This window comes from Aegilops tauschii, chromosome 5 (genome assembly GCF_002575655.3).
Source record: "Aegilops tauschii subsp. strangulata cultivar AL8/78 chromosome 5, Aet v6.0, whole genome shotgun sequence".
NCBI lineage: Eukaryota > Viridiplantae > Streptophyta > Magnoliopsida > Poales > Poaceae > Aegilops > Aegilops tauschii.
In genome coordinates, this window is record NC_053039.3 from 370,100,636 (window position 1) to 370,113,333 (window position 12,698).

Sequence of the window (12,698 nt, forward strand, 5' to 3'; positions counted from 1 at the left end):
TAGGGTTCCCCCCAACCCTAGGCGCATGGGCCCTAGGAGGGGATGGCGCCCAGCCCACTTAGGGGCTGGTTCCCTTCCAGCTACAGCCCATAAGGCCCTCTGGGGCAGGTGGACCCTCCCGGTGGACCCCCGGAACCCCTCCGGTGGTCCTGGTACAATACCGGTATACCCCCGAATATTTCCGGTGACCGTATGATGACTTCCCATATATAAATCTTCACCTCCGGACCATTCCAGAGCTCCTCGTCATGTACGGGATCTCATCTGGGACTCTGAACAACCTTCGTTAACCACATACTATTTCCCATAACAACTCTAGCGTCACCGAACCTTAAGTGTGTAGACCCTACGGGTTCGGGAACCATGCAGACATGACCGAGACGTTCTCCGGCCAATAACCAACAACGGGATCTGGATACCCATGTTGGCTCCCACATATTCAACGATGATCTCATCGGATGAACCACGATGTCGGGGATTCAATCAATCCTGTATACAATTCCCTTTGTCTATCGGTATGTTACTTGCCCGAGATTCGATCGTCGGTATCCCAATACCTCGTTCAATCTCGTTACCGGCAAGTCTCTTTACTCGTTCCGTAACGCATGATCCCGTGGCTAACTCATTAGTCACATTGAGCTCATTATGGTGATGCATTACCGAGTGGGCCCAGAGATACCTCTCCGTCATACGGAGTGACAAATCCCAGTCTCGATTCGTGCCAACCCAACAGACACTTTCGGAGATACCTGTAGTGCACCTTTATAGCCACCCAGTTACGTTGTGACATTTGGTACACCCAAAGCATTCCTATGGTATCTGGGAGTTGCACAATCTCATGGTCTAAGGAAACGCTACTTGACATTAGAAAAGCTCTTAGCAAACGAACTACACGATCTTGTGATATGCTTAGGATTGGGTCTTGTCCGTCACATCATTCTCCTAATGATGTGATCCCGTTATCAATGACATCCAATGTCCATGGTCAGGAAACCATAACCATCCATTGATCAACGAGCTAGTCAACTAGAGGCTTTCTAGGGACATGTTGTGGTGTATGTATTCACACATGTATTACGGTTTCCAATTAATACAATTATAGGATGAACAATAGACAATTATCATGAACAAGGAAATACAATAATAACCATTTTATTATTGCCTCTAGGGCATATTTCCAACAGTCTCCCACTTGCACTAGATTCAATAATCTAGTTCACATCACTATGTGATTGTAATGAATCCAACACCCATGGGGTTTGTTCATATCTCGCTTGTGAGAGAGGTTATTAGTCAACGGGTCTGAACCTTTCAGATCCATGTGTGCTTTACAAATCTCTATGTCATCTTGTAGATGCAGCTACCACACGCTACTTAGAGCTATTCCAAATAACTGCTCTACTATACAAATCCGGTTTACTACTCAGAGTCATCCGGATTAGTGTCAAAGTTTGCATCGACGTAACCCTTTACGACGAACTCTTCTACCACCTCCATAATCGAGAAAATTCCTTAGTCCACTAGTTACTAAGGATAAGTTCGACCGCTGTCATGTGATCCATTCCTGGTTCACTCTTGTACCCCTTGACTGACTCATGGAAAGGCACACTTCAGGTGCGGCACACAGCATAGCATATTGTAGAGCCTACGTCTAAAGCATAGGGGACGACCTTCGTCCTTTCTCTCTCTTCTGCCGTGGTCAGGTCTTGAGTCCTACTCAATACTCACACCTTGTAACACAGCCAAGAACTCCTTCTTTGCTGATCTATTTTGAACTCCTTCAAAATCTTGTCACGGTATGTATTCATTTGAAAGTACTATTAAGCGTTTTTGATCTATCCTTATAGATCTCGATGCTCAATGTTCAAGTAGCTTAATCCAGGTTTTCCATTGAAAAACACTTTTCAAATAACCCTGTATGCTTTCTAGAAATTCTACATCATTTCTGATCAACAATATGTTAACAACATATACTCATCAAAAATTCTATAGTGCTCCCACTCACTTCTTTGGAAATACAAGTTTCTCATAAACTTTGTATAAACCCAAAATCTTTGATCATCTCATCAAAGCGTACATTCCAACTCCGAGATGCTTACTCCAGTCCTTAGAAGGATTGCTGGAGCTTTGCATACTTGTTAGCATCTTTCAGGATTGACAAAACCTTCTGGTTGTATCACATACAACCTTTCCTCAAGAAAATCGTCGAGGAAACAATGTTTTTGACATCCTATCTGCAAGATTTCGTAAATAATGCAGTAACTGCTAATATAATTCCAACAGACTCTTAGCATCGCTACGAGTGAGAAAATCTCATCGTAGTCAACTCCTTGAACTTGTCGGAAAACATCTTAACGACAAGTCGAGCTTTCTTAATGGTGACACTTACCATCATTGTCCGTCTTCCTTTTAAAATCCATCTGCACCCAACAGCCTTACGACCATCAAGTAGTTCTTCCAAAGTCTATACTTTGTCTTTATACATGGATCCTCTCTCGGATTTTATGGCCTCGAGCCATTCGTTGGAATCTGGGCCCACCATCGCTTCTCCATAGCTCGTAGGTTTATTGTTGTCTAGCAACATGACTTCCAAGACAGGATTACGTACCACTCTGAAGTAGTACGCATCCTTGTCGTCCTACGAGGTTTGGTAGTGACTTGATACGAAGTTTCATGATCACTATCATAAGCTTGCACTCCAATTGGTGTAGGTGCCACAGGAACAACTTCTTGTTCCCTGCTACACACTAGTTGAAGTGACGGTTCAATAACCTCATCAAGTCTCCACCATCCTCCCACTCAATTCTTTCGAGAGAAACTTTTCCTCGAGAAAGGACCCGTTTCTAGAAACAATCACTTTTGCTTCCAGATCTGAAATAGGAGGTATACCCAACTGTTTTGGGTATTCTATGAAGATGCATTTATCCGCTTTGGGTTCGAGCTTATCAGCCTGAAACTTTTTCACATAAGCGTCGCAGCCCCAAACTTTTAATAAACGACAGCTTAGGTTTCTCTAAACCATATTTCATACGGTGTCATCTCAACGGAATTACGTGGTGCCCTATTTAAAGTGAATGCGGTTGTCTCTAATGCCTAGCCCATAAACGATAGTGGTAATTCGATAAGAGACATCATGGTATGCACCATATCCAATAGGGTGCAGTTATGATGTTCGGACACACCATCACACTATGGTGTTCCAGGCGGTATTAGTTGTGAAACAATTTCCACAATGTCTTAATTGTGTGCCAAACTCGTAACTCAGATATTCATCTCTATGATCATATCGCAGACATTTTATCCTCTTGTCACGACGATCTTCAACTTCACTCTGATATTACTTGAACCTTTCAATAATTCAAACTTGTGTTTGATCAAGTAAATATACTCAGCATCTACTCAAATCATGTGTGAAGTAATAACATAACGATATCCACTGCATGCCTCAGTACTCATTGGACTTCACACATCAAAATGTATTACTTCCAACAAGTTGCTTTCTTGTTCCATCTTACTGAAAACGAGGCCTTTCAGTCATCTTGCCCATGTGGTATGATTTGCATGTCTCAAGTGATTCAAAATTAAGTGAGTCCAAACAATCCATCTGTATGGAGTTTCTTCATGCATATCTACCAATAGACATGGTTCGCATGTTTCAATCTTTTCAAAAAACGAGTGAGTCCAAAGATCCATCAACATGGAGCTTCTTCATGCGTATACCAATATGACTCAAATGGCAGTACCACAAGTATGTGGTACTATCATTACTATCTTATATCTTTTGGCATGAACATGTGTATCACTACGATCGAGATTTAATAAACCATTCATTTTAGGTGCACAACCATTGACGGTATTATTCAAATAAGCAGAGTAACCATTATTCTCCTTAAATGAATAACCGTATTGTGATAAACATAATCTAATCATGTCTATGCTCAACGCAAACACCAAATAACAATTATTTAGGTTTAACACCAATCTCGATGGTAGAGGGAGCATGCGATGCTTGATCACATCAACCTTGGAAACACTTCCAACACATATCGTCATCTCACCTTTAGCTAGTCTCCGTTTATTCCGTAGCCTTTTATTTCGAGTTACCAACACTTAGCAACCGAACCAGTATCTAATACCCTGGTGCTACTAGGAGTACTAGTAAAGTAAAAATTAATATAATATATATCCAATATACTTCTGTCGACCTTCCCTGCCTTCTCATCTACCAAGTATCTAGGGTAGTTCTGCTTCAGTGGTCGTTCCCCTCATTACAGAAGCACTTAGTCTTGTCGTTTCATGAAGTATCCCTTCTTTCCCTTGCCCTTCTTGAAACTAGTGGTTCTACTAACCATCAACAATTAATGCTCCTACTTGATTTCTACTTTCGCGGTGTCATACATCGCGAGTTGCTCAAGGATCATCATGTCTATCCCTGATATGCTATAGTTCATCACGAAGCTCTAATAGCTTGGTGGTAGTGACTATGGAGAACCATCACTATCTCATCTGGAAGATTAACTCCCACTCGATTCAAGCGATTGTAGTAGTCAGACAATCTGAGCACATGCTCAACGATTGAGCTTTTCTCCCTTAGTTTGCAGGCTTAAGAAACTTGTCAGAGGTCTCATACCTCTTGATGTGGGCACTAGTCTGAAATCCCAATTTCAGTCTTTGAAACATCTCATATGTTCTGCGACGTTTCAAAACCGTCTTTGGCGCCTCAATTCTAAACCGTTAGCATTACACACTGAACTATCATGTAGTCATCAAAACGTGTATGTCAGATGTTCGCAACATCCACAAACGACGCTCGGGGTTCAGCACACCGAGCGGTGCATTAAGGACATAAGCCTTCTGTGCAGCAATGAGGGCAATCCTCAGTTTACGGACCCAGTCCGCATAATTGCTACTATCAACTTTCAACTAAATTTTCTCTAGGAACATATCTTAGTAGAACTAAAGCGTAAGCTACGACATAATTTGCAAAGACCTTTTGACTATGTTCATGATAATTAAGTTCATCTGATTATTTAATGAACTCCCACTTAGATAGACATCCCTCTAGTCATCTAAGTGATACATCATCCGAATCGACTAGACCGTGTCCGATCATCACGTGGGACGGACTAGTCATCAACGGTGAACATCTCCATGTTGATCGTATCTACTATACGACTCAGGTTCGACCTTTCGGTCTCTTGTGTTCCGAGGCCATGTCTGTACATGCGAGGCTCGTCAAGTCAACCTAAGTGTTTCGCATGTGTAAATCTGGCTTACACCCATTGTATGCGAATGTTAGAATCTATCACACCCGATCATCACGTGGTGCTTCGAAACAACGAACCTTCGCAACGGTGCACGGTTAGGGGGAACACATCTCTGGAAATTTTAGTGAGGGGTCATCTTATTTATGCTACCGTCGTTCTAAGCAAATAAGATGTAAACATGACAAACATCACATGCAAATCATAAAGTGACATGATATGGCCAATATCATCTTGCGCCTTTTGATCTCCATCTTCGAGGCGCGGCATGATCACCTTCATCACCGGCATGACACCATGATCTCCATCATCATGATCTCCATCATCGTGTCTTCATGAAGTTGTCTCGCCAACTATTACTTCTACTACTATGGTTAACGGTTAGAAATAAAGTAAAGTAATTACATGGCGTTTTTCATTGACACGCAGGTCATACAATAAATTAAGACAACTCCTATGGCTCCTGCCGGTTGTCATAATCATCGACATGCAAGTCGTGATTCCTATTACAAGAACATGATCAATCTCATACATCACATATATATAATTCATCACATCCTTTTGGCCATATCACATCACATAGCATACCCTGCAAAAACAAGTTAGACGTCCTCTAATTGTTGTTGCATGTTTTACGTGCCTGCTATGGGTTTCTAGCAAGAACGTTTCTTACCTACGCAAAAGCCACAATGGTGATATGCCAATTGCTATTTACCCTTCATAAGGACCCTCTTCATCGAATCCGATCCGACTAAAGTGGGAGAGACAGACACCCGCTAGCCACCTTATTCATCAAGTGCATGTCAGTCGGTGGAACCTGTCTCACGTAAGAGTACGTGTAAGGTCGGTCCGGGCCGCTTCATCCCACAATGCCGCCGAATCAAGATAAGACTAGTAACGGTAAGCAAATTGAACAAATCATCGCCCACAACTACTTTGTGTTCTACTCGTGCATAGAATCTACGCATAAACCTAGCATATGATGCCACTTTTGGGGAACGTAGCAATAATCCAAAATTTTCCTACGTGTCACCAAGATCAATCTAGGAGATGCTAGCAACGAGAGAGAGGGAGTGCATATTCATACCCTTGAAGATCGCTAAGCGGAAGCGTTACAAGAACGCGGTTGATGGAGTCGTACTCGCGGCGATTCAAATCGCGGGAGATCCGATCTAGCGCCGAACGGACGGCGCCTCCGCGTTCAACACACGTACAGCCCAGGGACGTCTCCTCCTTCTTGATCCAGCAAGGGGAAAGGAGAAGTTGAGAGAGAACTCTAGCAACACAACGGCGTGGTGGCGATGGAGCTCGTGGTTCTCCAGCAGAGCTTTGCTAAGCACTACGGAGGGGGAGGAGGAGTTGGAGGAGGAGAGGGCTGCGCCTTGGATGTGGTGTTGCAGCCCTCCCTCCACCCCTCTATTTATAGGGAGAAGGGGGCCGGCCCCTCTAAATGAGATCTAGAGGGGGGCGGCGGCCAAGGGGGAGGGGGCTTGCCCCCCAAGCAAGGGGGCGCCCCCCTTTAGGGTTCCCCCCAACCCTAGGCGCATGGGCCCTAGGGGGGATGGCGCCCAGCCCACTTAGGGGCTGGTTCCCTTCCACCTACAGCCCATAACGCCCTCCTGGGCAGGTGGACCCTCCCGGTAGACCCCCAGAACCCCTCCGGTGGTCCCGGTACAATACCGGTATACCCCCGAATATTTCCGGTGACCGTATGATGACTTCCCATATATAAATCTTCACCTCCGGACCATTCCGGAGCTCCTCGTCATGTCCGGTATCTCATCCGGGACTCCGAACAACCTTCGGTAACCACATACTATTTCCCATAACAACTCTAGCGTCACCGAACCGTAAGTGTGTAGACCCTACGGTTCGGGAACCATGCAGACATGACCGAGACGTTCTCCGGCCAATAACCAACAACGGGATCTGGATACCCATGTTGGCTCCCACATGTTCCACGATGATCTCATTGGATGAACTATGATGTCGGGGATTCAATCAATCCCGTATACAATTCCCTTTGTCTATCGGTATGTTACTTGCCCGAGATTCGATCGTCGGTATCCCAATACCTCGTTCAATCTCGTTACCGGCAAGTCTCTTTACTCATTCTGTAACGCATGATCCCGTGGCTAACTCATTAGTCACATTGAGCTCATTATGATGATGCATTACCGAGTGGGCCCAGAGATACCTCTCCGTCATACGGAGTGACAAATCCCAGTCTCGATTTGTGCCAACCCAACAGACACTTTCGGAGATATCTGTAGTGCACCTTTATAGCCACCCAGTTACGTTGTGACATTTGGTACACCCAAAGCATTCCTACGGTATCCGTGAGTTGCACAATCTCATGGTCTAAGGAAACGATACTTGACATTAGAAAAGCTCTTAGCAAACGAACTACATGATCTTGTGCTATGCTTAGGATTGGGTCTTGTCCATCACATCATTCTCCTAATGATGTGATCCCGTTATCAATGACATCCACTGTCCATGGTCAGGAGACCATAACCATCTATTGATCAATGAGCTAGTCAACTAGAGGCTTTCTAGGGACATGTTGTGGTGTATGTATTCACACATGTATTACGGTTTCCAGTTAATACAATTATAGCATGAACAATAGACAATTATCATGAACAAGGAAATACAATAATAACCATTTTATTATTGCCTCTAGGGCATATTTCCAACAGTCTCCCACTTGCACTAGAGTCAATAATCTAGTTCACATCACTATGTGATTGTAATGAATCCAACACCCATGGGGTTTGTTCATATCTTGCTTGTGAGAGAGGTTATTAGTCAACGGGTCTGAACCTTTCAGATCCGTGTGTGCTTTACAAATCTCTATGTCATCTTGTAGATGCAGCTACCACGCGCTACTTAGAGCTATTCCAAATAACTGCTCTACTATACGAATCCGGTTTACTACTCAGAGTCACCCGGATTAGTGTCAAAGTTTGCACCGACGTAACCCTTTACGACGAACTCTTTTACCACCTCCATAATCGAGAAAATTCCTTAGTCCACTAGTTACTAAGGATAAGTTCGACCGCTGTCATGTGATCCATTCCTGGATCACTCTTGTACCCCTTGACTGACTCATGGCAAGGCACACTTCAGGTGCGGTACACAGCATAGCATACTGTAGAGCCTACGTCTAAAGCATAGGGGACGACCTTCGTCCTTTCTCTCTCTTCTGCCGTGGTCAGGTCTTGAGTCCTACTCAATACTCACACCTTGTAACACAGCCAAGAACTCCTTCTTTGCTGATCTATTTTGAACTCCTTCAAAATCTTGTCACGGTATGTATCCATTTGAAAGTACTATTAAGCGTTTTTGATCTATCCATATAGATCCTGATGCTCAATGTTCAAGTAGCTTAATCCAGGTTTTCCATTAAAAACACTTTTCAAATAACCATGTATGCTTTCCAGAAATTCTACATCATTTCTGATCAACAATATGTTAACAACATATACTCGTCAAAAATTATATAGTGCTCCCACTCACTTCTTTGGAAATACAAGTTTCTCATAAACTTTGTATAAACCCAAAATCTTTGATCATCTCATCAAAGCGTACATTCCAACTCTGAGATGCTTACTCCAGTCCTTAGAAGGATTGCTGGAGCTTTGCATACTTGTTAGCATCTTTCAGGATTGACAAAACCTTCTAGTTGTATCACATACAACCTTTCCTCAAGAAAATCGTCGAGGAAACAATGTTTTTGACATCCTATCTGCAAGATTTCATAAATAATGCAGTAACTGCTAATATAATTCCAAAAGACTCTTAGCATCGCTACGAGTGAGCAAATCTCATAGTAGTCAACTCCTTGAACTTGTCGGAAAACATCTTAACGACAAGTCGAGCTTTCTTAATGGCGACACTTACCATCATTGTCCGTCTTCCTTTCAAAATCCATCTGCACCCAACAGCCTTACGACCATCAAGTAGTTCTTCCAAAGTCTATACTTTGTTTTTATACATGGATCCTCTCTCGGATTTTATGGCCTCGAGCCATTCGTCGGAATCTGGGCCCACCATCGCTTCTCCATAGCTCGTAGGTTCATTGTTGTCTAGCAACATGACTTCCAAGACAGGATTACGTACCACTCTGAAGTAGTACGCATCCTTGTCGTCCTACGAGGTTTGGTAGTGACTTGATCCGAAGTTTCATGATCACTATCATAAGCTTCCACTCCAATTGGTGTAGGTGCCACATGAACAACTTCTTATTCCCTGCTACACACTAGTTGAAGTGACGGTTCAATAACCTCATCAAGTCTCCACCATCCTCCCACTCAATTCTTTCGAGAGAAACTTTTCCTCGAGAAAGGACCCGTTTCTAGAAACAATCACTTTTGCTTCCAGATCTGAAATAGGAGGTATACCCAACTGATTTGGGTATTCTATGAAGATGCATTTATCCGCTTTGGGTTTGAGCTTATCAGCCTGAAACTTTTTCACATAAGCGTCGCATCCCCAAACTTTTAATAAACGACAGCTTAGGTTTCTCTAAACCATATTTCATACGGTGTCATCTCAATGGAATTACGTGGTGCCCTATTTAAAGTGAATGCGGTTGTCTCTAATGCCTAGCCCATAAACGATAGTGGTCATTCGATAAGAGACATCATGGTATGCACCATATCCAATAGGGTGAAGTTATGATGTTCGGACACACCATCACACTATGGTGTTCCAGGCGGTATTAGTTGTGAAACAATTTCCACAATGTCTTAATTGTGTGCCAAACTCGTAACTCAGATATTCATCTCTATGATCATATCACAGACATTTTACCCTCTTGTCACGATGATCTTCAAATTCACTCTGAAATTACTTGAACCTTTCAATAATTCAGACTTGTGTTTCATCAAGTAAATATACTCAGCATCTACTCAAATCATCTGTGAAGTAAGAACATAACGATATTCACTGCATGACTCAGCACTCATTGGACTACACACATCAAAATGTATTACTTCCAACAAGTTGCTTTCTTGTTCCATCTTACTGAAAACGAGGCCTTTCAGTAATCTTGCCCATGTGGTATGATTTGCATGTCTCAAGTGATTCAAAATTAAGTGAGTGCAAATAATCCATCTGTATGGAGTTTCTTCATGCATATCTACCAATAGACATGGTTCGCATGTCTAAATCTTCTCAAAAAACGAGTGAGTCCAAAGATCCATCAACATGGAGCTTCTTCATGCGTTTTATACCAATATGACTCAAATGGCAGTGCCACAAGTATGTGGTACTATCATTACTATCTTATATCTTTTGGCATGAACATGTGTATCACTACGATCGAGATTTAATAAACCATTCATTTTAGGTGCAAAACCACTGAAGGTATTATTCAAATAAGCAGAGTAACCATTATTCTCCTTAAATGAATAACCGTATTGTGATAAACATAATCTAATCATGTCTATGCTCAACGCAAACACCAAATAACAATTATTTAGGTTTAACACCAATTTCAATGGTAGAGGGAGCATGCAATGCTTGATCACATCAACCTTGGAAACACTTCCAACACATATCGTCATCTCACCTTTAGCTAGTCTCCGTTTATTCCGTAGCCTTTTATTTCGAGTTACCAACACTTAGCAACCGAACCGGTATCTAATACCCTGGTGCTACTAGGAGTACTAGTAAAGTACACATTAATATAATGTATATCCAATATACTTCTGTCGACCTTGCCTGCCTTCTCATCTACCAAGTATCTAGGGTAGTTCTGCTTCAGTGACCGTTCCCCTCATTACAGAAGCACTTAGTCTCGGGTTTGGGTTCAACCTTGGGTTTCTTCACTAGAGCAGCAACTGATTTGCCGTTTCATGAAGTATCCCTTCTTTCCCTTGCCCTTCTTGAAACTAGTGGTTCTACTAACCATCAAAAATTGATGCTCCTACTTGATTTCTACTTTTGCGGTGTCATACATCGCGAGTTGCTCAAGGATCATCATGTCTATCCCTGATATGCTATAGTTCATCACGAAGCTCTAATAGCTTGGTGGCAGTGACTATGGAGAACCATCACTATCTCATCTGGAAGGTTAACTCCCACTCGATTCAAGCGATTGTAGTACTCAGATAATCTGAGCACATGCTCAACGATTGAGCCTTTCTCCCTTAGTTTACAGGCTTAAGAAACTTGTCAGAGGTCTCATACCTCTTGACGTGGGCACTAGTCTGAAATCCCAATTTCAGTCTTTGGAACATCTCATATGTTCTGCGATGTTTCAAAACCGTGTTTGGCGCCTCAATTCTAAACCGTTAGCATTACACACTAAACTATCATGTAGTCATCAAAACGTGTATGTCAGATGTTCGCAACATCCACAAACGACGCTCGGGGTTCAGCACACCGAGCGGTGCATTAAGGACATAAGCCTTCTGTGCAGCAATGAGGACAATCCTCAGTTTACCGACCCAGTCCGCATAATTGCTACTATCAACTTTCAACTAAATTTTCTCTAGGAACATATCTTAGTAGAACTAAAGCGTAAGCTACGACATAATTTGCAAAGACCTTTTGACTATGTTCATGATAATTAAGTTCATCTGAGTATTTAATGAACTCCCACTTAGATAGACATCCCTCTAGTCATCTAAGTGATACATGATCCGAATCGACTAGACCGTGTCCGATCATCCCGTGAGACGGACTAGTCATCAACGGTGAACATCTCTATGTTGATCGTATCTACTATACAACTCATGTTCGACCTTTCGGTCTCTTGTGTCCCGAGGCCATGTCTGTACATGCTAGGCTCGTCAAGTCAACCTAAGTGTATCGCATGTGTAAATCTGGCTTACACCCGTTGTATGCGAACGTTAGAATCTATCACACCCGATCATCACGTGGTGCTTCAAAACAACGAACCTTCGCAACGGTGCACAGTTAGGGGGAACACATCTCTTGAAATTTTAGTGAGGGATCATCTTATTTATGCTACCATCGTTCTAAGAAAATGAGATGTAAACATGACAAACATCACATGCAAATCATAAAGTGACATGATATGGCCAATATCATCTTGCGCCTTTTGATCTCCATCTTCGAGGCGTGGCATGATCACCTTCGTCACCGGCATGACACCATGATCTCCATCATCGTGTCTTCATGAAGTTGTCTCGCCAACTATTACTTCTACTACTATGGCTAATGGTTAGCAATAAAGTAAAGTAATTACATGGCGTTTTTCATTAGCACGCAGGTCATACAATAAATTAAGACAACTCCTATGGCTCCTGCAGGTTGTCATAATCATCGACATGCAAGTCGTGATTCCTATTACAAGAACATGATCAATCTCATACATCACATATATATAATTCATCACATCCTTTTGGCCATATCACATTACATAGCATACCCTGCAAAAACAAGTTAGACGTCCTCTAA